Here is a 13,774-nt window from a genome sequence, read left to right as displayed (position 1 = left end):
ACTGTTTCTAATTTCAAAATTTATTCACTATTCTTTTTTTTTTAAATATGCATGTTTATTTTCATTAGAAAAATATCTATCTACGGTTTTGGTCCGCTTTCTTCCTGACCTCTACCATTCCAAGTTAAATACTTTAATTTTACTCAAGTAAAAGCAGAATCACATATCTGACATGAAAACAAAATGTTTCATATCATTGAATTAGTTTGAATTAGGTGTGCTTTTGATTATTTCTCAGAAACAGTAACTCATCTTTCCTACCTGTTATTTTCCTTTTATTTATTTGAGTCACTCTTGAGTAGTGAGTAACTCTTTCCTACATTCAGTAATGTGGATGTAACTAATAGTAATTTATTACATCAGTAACTGGATTAATCACCTAATCTTCATTTCATGCTTAGCTCTCCATATTATATGGTAGTTCCATAATAACTTCAGATATTTTAGTGAAACTTACATTTTCATCAGTTGTAAAAATTAAGATGTTATATCAATTGTAAAAATTAAGATGTGAAAAATTTCAGACTAAATAGCACTGGGCCACTTACAGTCATGCCATTGTGAGAAGTCCTTGGACAGTTACCTCCTCAGTTTCAACTCAGCCTCCTTTAGGCAAAGCGGCAACCGAGGTAAGCAGCACTTTCAGGAAGGCTCCTCTTGAAATACTGTTTGTAGATCCATTGACAGTACCGAAGTCATTTATGTCAGCCAACAAAACAGTTGCTTTTACTACGTTAGGGAAGTCACAGCCTGTAGCTTTCAGATTTTTACTCATGTTTTTAAGAGCTTGCTTAGCTTCTTTTGCTAAACAAGCCCTCCTGGCACAAGCTGTCCACTTGAAGGGTCCATGCCTATCTGTCCTAAAATGTAAGTGGCCCTGTTGACTAACCCAGCTTGACTGTAGGGCCCAATGGCCCCTGGAGCTTTCGTGGTGCTGATCACCTTTCTGATCAAGGATGACCTGGCTAACCTTTCTCACTTGTGGCCCCTCCAGTAGAATCCCATGACCCATTCCTGCTTGCTTCTCGCCCGACTGACCTATTCACTATTGTGAAAAGATTGTAGTGGCTCTTCTTGCAAGATGTACAGAAACATGAGAGACCCTCCAACCGTGGACAGAAGGAGATAGTCATATTTACACTGAAATATTTATGTGAACTAAGAAGTGTATTGAACTCAGGCAAATCTCAGTTTTGACTTGTGATTTACATCAGCGATGCTGGTTCCCAGCATCAGTTTCTGCAGTCTTGTGAAAGAGCCGTATTATCTGGTGGACTGACCTAGTGTCATGTGAGCACTGTGGAACATGAACAGTGTGGATCAGAATTCACTTTTCCACTCTGTGTCTCACTGTCTGTGTCACCTGGACTGATTGCATAGATTCTCTAAATCTGTTTCCTATAAACTGGGAATATTAAAACCCACTCGACAGAGTTATTAGAAAATTAAATAAATAACATTTGTAAAATACTTAGCATAAAGTCTAGATACAATAAGCATTCAATAAAGGGTAGGTATTTTTGTTTACTATTATAGGTGTCCTAGACTCTGCTTTTAAATTTAATCTTTATAACAACACTGTAATATAAGAATCTCAGCCTGTGCCAAAAATCAAGTGTTGGCCAACAAGATCCATTGGAAGAATTTGTGGTCCAAATTAGCGTGAAATAATCAGCAAATGCTGTGTCGTCACGCTGTGTCTCTTTACCAGACTTCCCAGTTCCCAGGTCAGCTAGAGCAATTATTAAAACACCCAATGGTCACACAAATGTCTGCTAGCAGATGATGTTAAAAGAATGCTAGAGGAGAATCGGTTCGGAAAGGCCTGCACCTGAGCGCCGCGTTCTCTGGCGAGTTGCCAGCATGGGGCAAGGTGCAGCCTTGCCTTCCACGGCTTTCAGTCGCGCTAGCACGTCAAAGAAGGAACCTAAAAGACAGGAGGACCTGCTCCTGCGGGGAAGAAGGCCTTAGAAGGCGAGAGAAGGGCTGAGTGGCGGCACGCAGTGGCCAGTGCGCCCGCCTGCTTTCCGGGAGCTCCTTGCGGCCGCAGTAGCTGGAGATCCACACCCGCCTGCCGCGACAAACACAAGCACATTTTAAAGCCAGGCGCCTGGGAAGCAAGCATGTCAAAGCAGACTGGTGTTATTTTTAATGGAGCATGTGTGTGTCTTGCAAGTGTGTCGGAAGGAGGGGAGCAGGTGTCGGGTTCCTGACCAGCGCTTCTGATGCAGGACAGGGGGCCGAGGTTGGTTTTCCCACCCCCTGAGATCTTTGATTTGCCTGAGATCTTTGATTTTGCAAATGGGATGTAATTGTACAAATTGAGTGTATAGGACTATCCCTTCTCTATGCGTTCCTATAGTTGTTTTCAAAGCAAACTGGCCTCAGGGTGCGGATTTCATGACCAATCTTAGGGATTGAGCCAGGTCCTGTTAGGTAAAGATTAACAGCCCAATAAATAGAATTTGTGCATCGCCTTAAGATTCACACAAGGCAATGGCAAAGTTGATCTAAGATCTTCTTGGAAGGCAAAGATACGTACCCCCCCCCCACCTTTTTTTAAAGAGTAAGAACATAAATTTGTCGATAATAAATTAATAACTCTCATGTAAGAGAGTTCCCAATATAAGAGACTCTGTCTCCCATGTTCAGTAATAAAACTACGTATTATTTTGGTAAGAAATGCCTCAATTGAAATTCCAAAGGGCATTATGAACTTGAATTAAAAAGGTAATGGATTTTTTAATAAGTTCTGGGTCAAGATGTATTATCAAACTGTTTTCCATAAGGCATAGAATATACCATCCATCCTTTTAATAATGCCAGACCCAGTCTTACATTCAGTGGCCAGCTGAGGCTGCTTGTCTATTATAGCTCTCCCACCATCCCTAACAATGAACAAAGAACTAGATGACCTATGAAACATTTAAAATAGAACTGTCTCCTAGAGAAACTGTTACTAGCAGAGACAGGTTTGATCCAGACCAGGATAACCTGCTTTGGGAAAGAGCAGATCAATATTGTTTGGGAGTAAGTAGTGGAAGTAAATATTATGGTGAATTAAGTTAATCTTAAAACAAATGATCAGTGCACTGACGTGCACTAATTGTTCTGATGCAGTAACATGCGAAGGATAATTCTGTGTGCTTTGAAATTCGAAGGGCTTTCAAAAAACACTTTTAATTATACAAACCATTTATTAGTTACGAAAGCACTATGTCTGCAAATCGTTAAAGACTGGCTAAGAACTTGACCATGCATTTGAAAAGTGGTCTGCATATTCTAAGTTGGAGGAGATGAGTTTTCTTCTTTCCTGATTTATGGCTTGGGTCCAAAGCCAAAGTTATGTCTTTAAGCCATTCTTTCGGTCATGCCTAACTGTCTGACTCTGCTATACTCTACAATAACTTGCCTCTTTTTGTGTGCTCTCTTAGAATATATATATATTTTGCTGCATCCCTCATCCTTCCTTCCATCTCTGCTGGGTTCTGGGGACAGGTTAGTATTTCCACATGTAGCCATGGTGAAAAAGAAGGGTAAACTTGTTGACTACAAGGTAGCCGAACTCAACACACTTAAGTGTACTCTGAATGAAAAAGTAAATTATTGAGTTATAAATGGCCAGAAAAAACTGCTACATTACATGTTTAGATAACTTCTGGTCAGGCATGAGTTAGAATAGGATGTTGTCTTAGCTATCTTCATAGTTGCATTCACTTTTAGATGATTTTAGATTCATGTAGGAATTTATACTGTAACTTAATATTGGAAGCATAAAATTCATTGTTACAAATTGTCTTCTGTTTTTCATATTTTCTGTAAAACAAAAATCTCTATAAGATAAAAGAATGCCTGCCTCTTTAATCATGGACGCATGTAGCAAGAGAGAGTGAATCTGGAAAACAAATTTGTACTTTTTCTGGAAATGGGAACCATTCATAAAGCATTTAATGAGTTCAAGGTCTCCTTGTTCTCATTCTGCCTCCTATTCATTTAGACTGTTGGCAACCTGAGGTAGCTGAGCTTAGTGAAGCATTATTGGATGAATCTGCTTCAAACTTGAAGATTTATGAAAGCTCTGAATGACAGACAAAAATATACATTTTCCTTTTAAAAAGGGTAAGATTAATATTCAGTGGTCACAATATATAATTAAAGAGAAAAATGAAATGAACTGTTTATGCAGAGAATTGGTTTAATATTACAATAGACCTGAAAGTCTGTGGCAAAATTTTTGAATTTTGCTCAAGGGTTTAAAGCCGCTCTGAGATGTTCTTACGGGTCTAACCCCATTGCCATTTTTATGCATGTCGTGAACTTGTTTACCAGCTGCATTTATGTGAGATGCTCAGATGTCTCCCGATGCCGCCTGCCTCCCCGTGTACATCTTTATGTACTATATGCTCTCATTAATTTTAGAAAGAATTTTAAAGAGTGCTCAAATAACACTTCCAATTAGAAGCTGGTATTTTTTTTTTTTTCTTAGTGTTGGAGTGCAAAGCTCATTGAAACAACCCCCAGATGGTTGAATTGTATTCTAAAAACAGTCCTGGGTAAGAAAAAAAGACTAACTGATGCCTAGAGGTCTCAATAAACCTTCTAACTCCATTAACATTCTGTTCCTGCTTCCTTCCTGCAGCTCTAGGTCCCAGTTTTAAGCTCTGTTCTTCATCTCCAAACTTTAGACTTTGGGCAAACTGCTGGTTTCCTTTTTGTGAAAACTTCATCAATTTGTATTTGATTGCCACAGAGTAGTAGCTTGGCTAAATTTGTGTCCACACTCTTCTCCCTAAAGGAAGTCTATGGTCATCTCATAGGGGTTGGGGAGACTCTGTATTGTTTGGATGCTATGTATGGGATAATGCTGAGAAAGGAGAATGTGAAAAAGGGATCATCACTAATCATTTCTATATTCCTGGGAAGTTTCCTGGGATGGAGCAGTGAAATACAAAAGCTGGGTTTCCTGGTCCATGCTATGTAACGTAGGCCATAAGGAAGGTAGTTATTGAGGCATTTAGGGTTTGCAAAGATAACAGAGTTAAGAAATGAATAGTTGAGAGTAGGGGAGTGAATTAGAAGTTGTCTTGATTGCTGCTGTTTCTCCTCCTCTCCATGAAGATGGCATCTTTTTATTTCCAAGTCTTTCCACCACCGGGATGCTCTGACCTCTAGGTGTCTAGCTTGGGATCTCTATTCCCCAACAGCCTACTGTCGCTCCGCTTGCAGGTGGCTCAGCACACGGCCCTGCAGACTGAGATACCAGATTCTTCTTCCCATTTAGGTCCCTTCATTGCTCCTGCTCCCTGGACCCCATGGCTGCTCACTGTGCTCTGCCTCCACATCAACCTCAGCCCAAGAATCTCCCCTCCCCTTCAACATTTATGGGGGTGACACTTTTGCTTTCCTTTAGAATGGGAAGTCTGTCTCTTCATTTGCTACTTGAAAAAGTTACTCACATCAGGAAAATTTGGAGGAACTACAAAGGCAATTTATTTTATTTCTGGTAAAGAATATTTAATAATTAGTGGACACAAAATTGAGCAACACAGACATCATATTGAGAGAAGTATTCCTTTTTAAGTCAAAGTATTCCTTTTTAAGTGCAAAGCTCATTGAAACAACCCCCAGATGGTTGAATTGTATCCTAAAAACAGTCCTGGGTAAATCAAAGAGACATTTCCAGTTTGGTGTTAGTATGACTTTAAGTCCTCCCTCACTCTTACTAATATTCCTTTTTAATGCAAAAAGTAGACCTCAGGTTCAAGCCCCTATTGTTGGTAGTACCTGTCACACTCTGACCCAGCCCCAGACAAGACCCCAAATGATACGAATTTTAAGTTAGAAGTGAAAGGAGAAAGAAATCTCAAGTGTCTTGGTGAGAAAGGATGTCACTCCCTTATGTCATGCCCAGTCCCAGTTGGAAAGAAGGCCCAGAGAGAAGTGGCCTCTCATTCATTTGTGTCTATTACTTCATTGATTTCTGAGCAAATTAGAGGCTCTGTGGAAAAGGACTGGCGAGGAAATATGGAACAGCGTGAATGTAGCGTTCTACTTAACACAAGGAAATGTGTTTTGTGTATATTAAACATGGGCTCTTTCAGAGAAAATTGTGAGCGGAGCTCTCTGTGAAGTTCTTTGTGTTAATTTGTAAGTTATTAAAGTAAAATTATTTTTCTCTCCTGAAATTCTACAAATATCAGTTCGTTAAAATACAGATCGTGTTCTAGAAGGAAGTTTATAGGGATGTAAAATGCTGAGACAACCAGAAATCCCACATTTTAGATGTCAGGGCATTTGATTCATTCCTGTTAAGTCTTGGACATTGATAAATAAAATCCTGGCTGACTGAACGTGTAACCTTATAAATTTAAGTGCTCTTTACTCTGAAGACCTGCAGTTCTCCTTTTTAAAAATCTTTTAAAGAAACTGAGAATCTCCTGAGTTTCTTGACTCTAGATTAAGTCCATGGGGCAAGCCAGGTTCTAGCTTTCACTCTATACATGTTAAATTTATACCAACTTTATGTTGTGGGTGAGTCTATGAATAATACAATTTGGGGATTCTGAATTTATGAATGAACAGGAGGCTTTGAACTCCTTCTGGGAGCAGGCACCATATGCCATTCAAAGGTAATTTCCCTTAGATTTACATTTCATTTACTCATCTTGTGCCTCTAATGCCAAGTGCTGTGTCAGACCTTGAAAGGAAACATAGCAGTGAATAGCAGTCCAGAGAAAGAACGATAAAGCTGACACGCGGTAGCCTCCTCCATAAATCAGAGATTCCACAGAGAGAACTTGACTGTCCAGCCTATACATTCAAAAAGAAATGTAGAAGGAGGAAAAGAAAACAATAGCATGAAACTTGCTATGACTCAGTGAATGACAAAAATGAACCACAATAAACCTGGCAGAATAAAAATTATCTGATTATTGTATGAAGCAAAATCTTTAAGAAATAAGTTTGTCAACCAGTTCTGAAGAAAAATAAAAATGAGATTTATTATACATAATCATAAGAGAAGAGAAGAAAACCAATCTAAGTTAAAAAAATGTCAAGGTCAGGCCTTTCTGAACAAGGCGGAAGTGAAGTAGAAGGATGAACACAGATGTGGCCAAGCAGGTAAGAGGTCAGAAGGTGACAGGTACAGGCATCTTCCCGTCAAAGCAGGACGGGTGACATTTGCTTCTTTAAATTTGTACTGGGAAAATTCCCACTTCAACCAGTTTTATGGATTCTTTAAGATTACTAGACTTAGTAATTGTGGATAGACAGTTAAGCATGGAGCTTTAGCAGGTGTCTGAAATTCAGGAGCCCTGGTACTTAAACTTTGTTAGCCTCACAGTAAATCTACCTCTGGTCCCCTCTGCAGAATCATGCCTCATGTGACAGAGGAGAAGAGGTGGGCTTTGGGCTGCTGTTCTGAAGAAAAATAAAAATGAGAATTATTATATGTAATCATATATATATGATTCTTGCTGGGCAAGAGGCCGTGATTCATTTTCCTGCATGGATTGCCTTGAGTCATGCTGTCCTCATCATTAGAATGGGAAGCTAGAGATAGTTGGGATTAGGGAGTGGTTTAAAAGATAAAGAAGTTATTTCTGGCTAAAGTAATGAAGACTGTATTGTTACTGGGTTTCAGAAGTGTATATGCCTCAGTGAAACCATTTTTGTCTCTTTTTGAATGGCAAGATATGTCAGAGACTGTGCCAGATGCTTGAGATATACAGATAAAAAATGAATGATGAATGAAATTTGGTTTCTGCTGTTAGAAAGCTTATAAGTTGGAGATGGAAGGGTTGGAGGTAGATTTTTTTTTTTTTTTGAGACAGAGTCTTGCTCTGTCATCCAGGCTGAAGTGCTGTGTCATGATCTCAGCTCACTGCAACCTCCACCTCCTGGGCTCAAGTGATCCTCTCACTTCAGCATCCTGAGTAGCTGGGACTACAGGTGCACACCACCATGCCTTGCTAAGTTTTATCTTTTATGTAGAGACTGGATTTCAATACATTAGCCAGGCTGGTCTTGAATTCCTGAGCTCAAGTGATCTGCCCGTAGCAGTGTCATAAAGTGCTGGGATTATAGGGTGAGCCATTGCGCCCAGCGGCATTCATTCATTTAACAAGTATTTGTTGAGTACTGTGTTATTCTAGAGCTGGGGCTCTGGCAGCAAACAAAATAGCTCTATGTGCCCGTTTACACGGAGCTTTTATTCTAGTGGTGAGAAGCACACAGTAGATAAAGTATGAGTGTAGATAGAGATGTATGCATACACATACGTACATGGACAGATGATGGTGATAACTGTGGAGTAAGACAGGCTACAGGGGATAGCTGTTTCTTTTCTCTGTTTCTCTTTCTCGTGTGTGCTCACGTGCGCGTGCTGGAGCTGTCGCTATTTTATACAAAGTGGACAAGAAGAAGCCAACAATAGGTGACATTTCAAAAAAGGGCTGAAAGAAATGAGAAGGCACGGTGAAAGAGCTCTCTGGGCAGAGAGAATAGCAAGTGGATGCGTCTGGAGGCAGGGGTGTGAGGGGTGTGTCTGAGGAACAGCAAGGGAGGCCCAGTGGGGCTGCAGTGGAGTCCGCAGTGGGTAGAGCGGAAGGCGGTAAGGTCAGAGAGGTAGCAGAGGTCCGTGCAAGAATCCTCTCAGGCCATGCAAAGACTCTTGGCTTTAAGTGTGGTGGGGAGCCCCTGGAAGGAGCCATGTGTGCAGAATCAATTCTAGAAGGGGGAGCCTGGAAGCGGGGGCTCAGCTGGGAGACTGCTGGAATAACCTAGGTGAGCGATGATAGTTGCTTTGACTGGGCTGGTGGCAATGGAGGTGAGAAACGTTTGTTATATTTCAGAAAGTAGCCAGCAGGATGTCCTGACAGGTCAGATAAGGAGATGAGAGGCAATGTTTTGTCTTGAGCAACTAGAAGGCTGGAGTTTTAATTTAATGAAATGAGAAGAACAGTAGGAGGCACAGTTTGGGAGGTGGTGGTGGGATTTCTGTTTTGTACCTAAGTTTGAGGTCTTCATTCGACGTCTGATTGGGAATATCAAGTCAACAGTTGGATGTGTTTGGAGTTCAGGGAACAGGGTGAGGCTGGAGATGAATATGTGGGAGTTAAGACTGTACATACGGTATTTAATGCCGTAAGCTTAAAGGAGATCACCTAGGGAATAAATATAAACAGAGGAAAAGTATGACGTGTTTCTTTTCTTGAACTTTTGGACAAACTTTTGTTGAACCTCTAGAGGTGGGATTGGGCATTTGTGACTGTAGGTATCTGCTATTTCTCTCTTTCTCTAAAGCTACATGACATGATTTATACATCCCAACATTTCATACGATGCTTTTCATAATGGGATGCATAGCTACTCACTTCTCCAGTTTTATTTCCACCAAACAGCGAAAGCATCATGCTGTTTCATGTCTTTGTGTGCATTTTGCTCATGCCTTTCTGTTTTGTGGAAAGCCCACCCTGCTCCCAATCCCAGTTTATATCCACACAAACACACACATATACTTCGCACTTCTGGGTAATATCTATTTATTTCTAAGACCCTAAGTGTCATATCCTTCGAAGTACCTTCCCCTCAGCTTGTCCCCAGGTGGGTTGAGTCCATCCTCTATGCTGTATCATCCTGTGCTTGGGAATAATCCCTTATCTCATTGCTTTATAATTATTGTCTCTTACTGTCTGCTTAATCCTTGGTACAGGGAATACTCAAGGCATTTATGAAAGTTTACCAACACGTTAACAGACAAGATAGAGAAAAGTGATGAGTGAAATAAACCTCTTAATCCCATCATAGCAGAGCAACAGCAAAATAAACCCCATTTCAACCAGTAGCTACTGAGCTAAATTCCTCAATGTCTTCTGCAGGGTAAGTTCTGCACTTCACTAGGTCTTAATGAATGTGAAATAACAGGCCCTAAATGATCAATCACGGGAAAAAGAGGAAACAAATTAGAAAATAAATCTTCTCGGGAAGAAGGACGAAAAAGGAAAAAATGGGCCAGAGGATTTCATTCTGAAACAAATGGGAATATTCCTAACTGCAATCTCTCTCTCATTTGACGAATGAGCGTGACAGTCTCAATTGGAGCTTTAAAATATAAAACTCTTTGAGTCAAAGAGATAATTAACTGTTTATAAACAGATTTGATAAAGTCTTTAAAATGCACTACTTGAGCCAATCAAATAATTAATTCCATAATTTTAAAATTACTTTAAAAAACTGCTATTTTAAAACATTTAAATTAGATTTTATTAATATTTTCTCTGTGTTACAAAAGCTGTTATTTGTAAAATGCTGATAGACCAGATTTCAATTAGACAATACCATGTACACTAGTTGTTTTTCTAATCCAAATAAGCTTTGACATCTTCTATTTATTGCATCACTCAATTCTTATTTCCTTAAAAACAGGGATTACATGATGTAGATCCTCAACTAGTGTGTAAATCTGAGAAGGTACTTGCATGATTTCCGCACAGTTTTGTCTTGTACGCCATTCCATATATGCCATTCCATATACGCCATTCCATATACGCCATTCCATATCGCCATTCCATAATCATGTGCTCTAATAATGGTACAGTTGTCATTTATTAGCACTAAATGTTGTACTTGCTTTATCTGCATTTTATCTTTACCACATTCCTATGGGAGAATATGTTTTTCTCAGTTAAAAAGAGGGCCGGGCGCGGTGGCTCACGCCTGTAATCCCAGCACTTTGGGAGGCCGAGGCGGGCGGATCACGAGGTCAAGAGATCGAGACCATCCTGGCCAACATGGTGAAACCCCGTCTCTACTAAAAAACACAAAAATTAGCTGGGTGTTGTGGTGCGCGCCTGTAGTCCCAGCTACTCAGGAGGCTGAGGCAGGAGAATTGCTTGAACCCGGGAGGCGGAGGTTGCGGTGAGCCGAGATCGTGCCATTGCACTCCAGCCTGGTGCCTGGCAACAGAGTGAGACTCTGTCTCAAAAAAAAAAAAAAAAAAAAGAAACAGATTTTATATGAGATTTTAAGCAATTCACCCAGGCTCAGAAACACAATTTTGTTTAATAAAAGAGCCTAAGCTTTTTTTTTTTTTTTAAACTATCCTTTGACATACTTAAGAAAACCCTGAAATCTTGTATATTTGTGCTACACATATTTAAGAATGCCATTAATTGGGAACACCTAGTGTATATGTGGATTTGAACATCTTTATTAAAATATTCTGATTTTTTTATTATTAAATGAAAGTGACACACTGGTTATTACCTCAAATGTATATCAGATTTATAACGATCACAAAGTAGCAGTTATTGAATTAAGGAAATATCTGCTTCAGATCAATTACTGAGTAATAGAATTTTAGAGCTGTTTAAGTTAACTAGGATAACTAAAATATGTAAATGTGCAATATAAATATGAAATATGTAAGTTTGGTAACATAGTTTATCTCTGAGAAATAAATTAATAAAAAATAAAATCGCTGGGTATGGTGGCTCATGCCTGTAATCTCAGCACTTTGGAAGACAAGGCAGGTGGATCACCTGAGGTCAAGAGTTCGAGAACAGCCTGGCCAACATGGTAAAACCTCGTCTCTACTAAAAATACAAAAAATTAGCCAGATGTGGTGGCATGTGCCTGTAGTCCCAGCTGCTTGGGAGACTGAGGCAGGAGCATCGCCTGAACCCAGGTGGTGGAGATTGGCAGTGAGCTGAGACTGAACCACTGCACTCCAGCAGCTGGGCGACAGAGCGAGACCCTGTCCCAATTAAATAAATAAGTAAAGAAATAAAATCATAATTTAATGTTTTATTCTAGCCAATCAGGTTTCTAATGCTTTAGTATTTCCTCTCTTCACATAGGAAATACATCTAATGCATCTATCATGATGAAATCTAAAATAAGTCTACTAGGATGTTCTTTTGGTCAAATTGATGTCTTTGCCTGGGATGCCCTTCCAACTTAGTCCACCAACACAATATTCCACATCTTTCAAGAATCATTTGGTGGCTCATAAATCTATATCTCAAGCCCACACCTGCATCCTCAGGTCCTAGGTCAGGTATCCCACTGCTTACTAATCATAGCTACTGGAATTCTTCTGGGGCATCTTGACTCATCATGAGATATTCCTTCCATGACTCCCCAACAAAGAGAATGGGTTCCTCTTTTTTTGGTATCTCCACTGTTCTTCGTGCAAGCTTCTCTGTCTGTAATAATTTATTCAAGGTCTTCAAATACTGAGCACACAGACGACCCTCCCTATTCCTCACTTTGGGGAATTTATTACTGTGATAATAATATTAATAGCTATTGTTTGTACTATTATTTGCTGAACTTGTATGAGGATGGTATTCAACTAATGCCAACAGACTGGAAGCCATTGACCAGATAAAACCTATTTGCCATTCCTGCAAATAGGAATTTTTATATTCATTTTAATAAATCATGTTAGTTTTTCATGGCACTTGTAGATAAATTAATGAAACCATAAATGAATAAATGTATAAATGCTGTATGCATTAATAAACAAGTCACATCATTTTTTTTAGATAGGATTTTTGGTAGCAAAAGTGAGTCACTTTAGGGAACTCAAAGTCTGTCTCATCAGCTTCTACATAAAAAAGTTCATGTTTGATGACAGCCAATCTAACAATCCGGTTTATGTTTTTAAGCAGTGAATCAAATTAACCTATCAAAGTTTAATGCCAAAAAAGTTTCTCTCCTGTGAGCCCAGGGAAAAGATACACGGTAACTACCTGTGACAAGTATGCAATATTAATTATGTAGTTAATTAATTTTTAATATCGTGCCTGTTTAATTAGTAACCAAAGAGTCAAAGAATGATGGCTGCCTCATATAGTTAGAGCTTAGCATGTATATTTTTCAGGTGTGAAAGCTTAGACTGCAGTATGCTTTATAACTTCACATGCAGTTCAAGATTTATGAGGTCTGCATGATACTTTAAAAGTTTTCTAAAGTCAGATTACGATTATTAAGTAGTTAGAATTTTAATTACATAATATATTTCCTCTTTATAAAGGCAGATGTTATCCAAGAGAATTTTGACTTCAGGAGGCTAATAGAATCAGGGCCTTTATGGAATTTTGTTTTTCCATGTACTAAAAACATATTAAAAATGGCTCTAAAAGAGAAAAAAATAATTAATCACTAATCAGTGAATTGCTTTGGTCCTCATATCCGCAGAACAATCTTGGTTCAGTCCTGGAAAGTCCTGAGTTCATTTTATTTATTTGTCTAAATGTTTCTAGATGATAGAGTTGGTAACTCCTCTGTCTCTATTATTTCCTGTTTCCTATGTTATGGAGCCTCTATATCATTCTGTAAAGTCAGGTGGAAGGAAAAAAAGGGAAGCATTGTTAAACTGATTTTCAAAAAGTAAGAGAAAATAACTCTTCCATTTTATATCTTTTAAAGAGAAATTGGCTAATAGACTTCAAACATAACTTTTTGCAGTGTTTTTGTAATTATGCTCTTAGAATATATGATGTGTTTTTATTTTCATAATTAACAGGAAATACATGTTATACATTAAATGTGACACAAGAGATATGAATTATGCAGTCAACTCGGTATGTGCTGATGAGCACAAAGCCCAAGGCACGTTCAGTCGAGTTTCTATGAAGATCTATAATGAGTTTCAAGTACATCATTTCCTGATGGAGGATAAGAAAACATCCATCAATGCAAATTTCTGCACATTTTTTCAGCTTTTATGAATACTTTAAAAATTCTAAAAAGAATGCATTTCCAA

General features: G+C 38.9%; 1 pseudogene; it reads right to left on the bottom strand.

Annotated features, from left to right (window-relative positions):
* Positions 1–550: 550 nt before the first annotated feature.
* LOC105721935 (2-iminobutanoate/2-iminopropanoate deaminase-like) lies at positions 551–1,133 on the bottom strand (annotated as a pseudogene).
* Between the last annotated feature and the right edge of the window lie 12,641 nt (positions 1,134–13,774).

The sequence above is a fragment of the Aotus nancymaae genome, unplaced genomic scaffold, assembly GCF_030222135.1.
Source record: "Aotus nancymaae isolate 86718 unplaced genomic scaffold, 86718_ANA_hifiasm-v0.15.2.pri h1tg000039l, whole genome shotgun sequence".
NCBI lineage: Eukaryota > Metazoa > Chordata > Mammalia > Primates > Aotidae > Aotus > Aotus nancymaae.
This window is presented reverse-complemented; position numbering and strand designations above follow the sequence as displayed.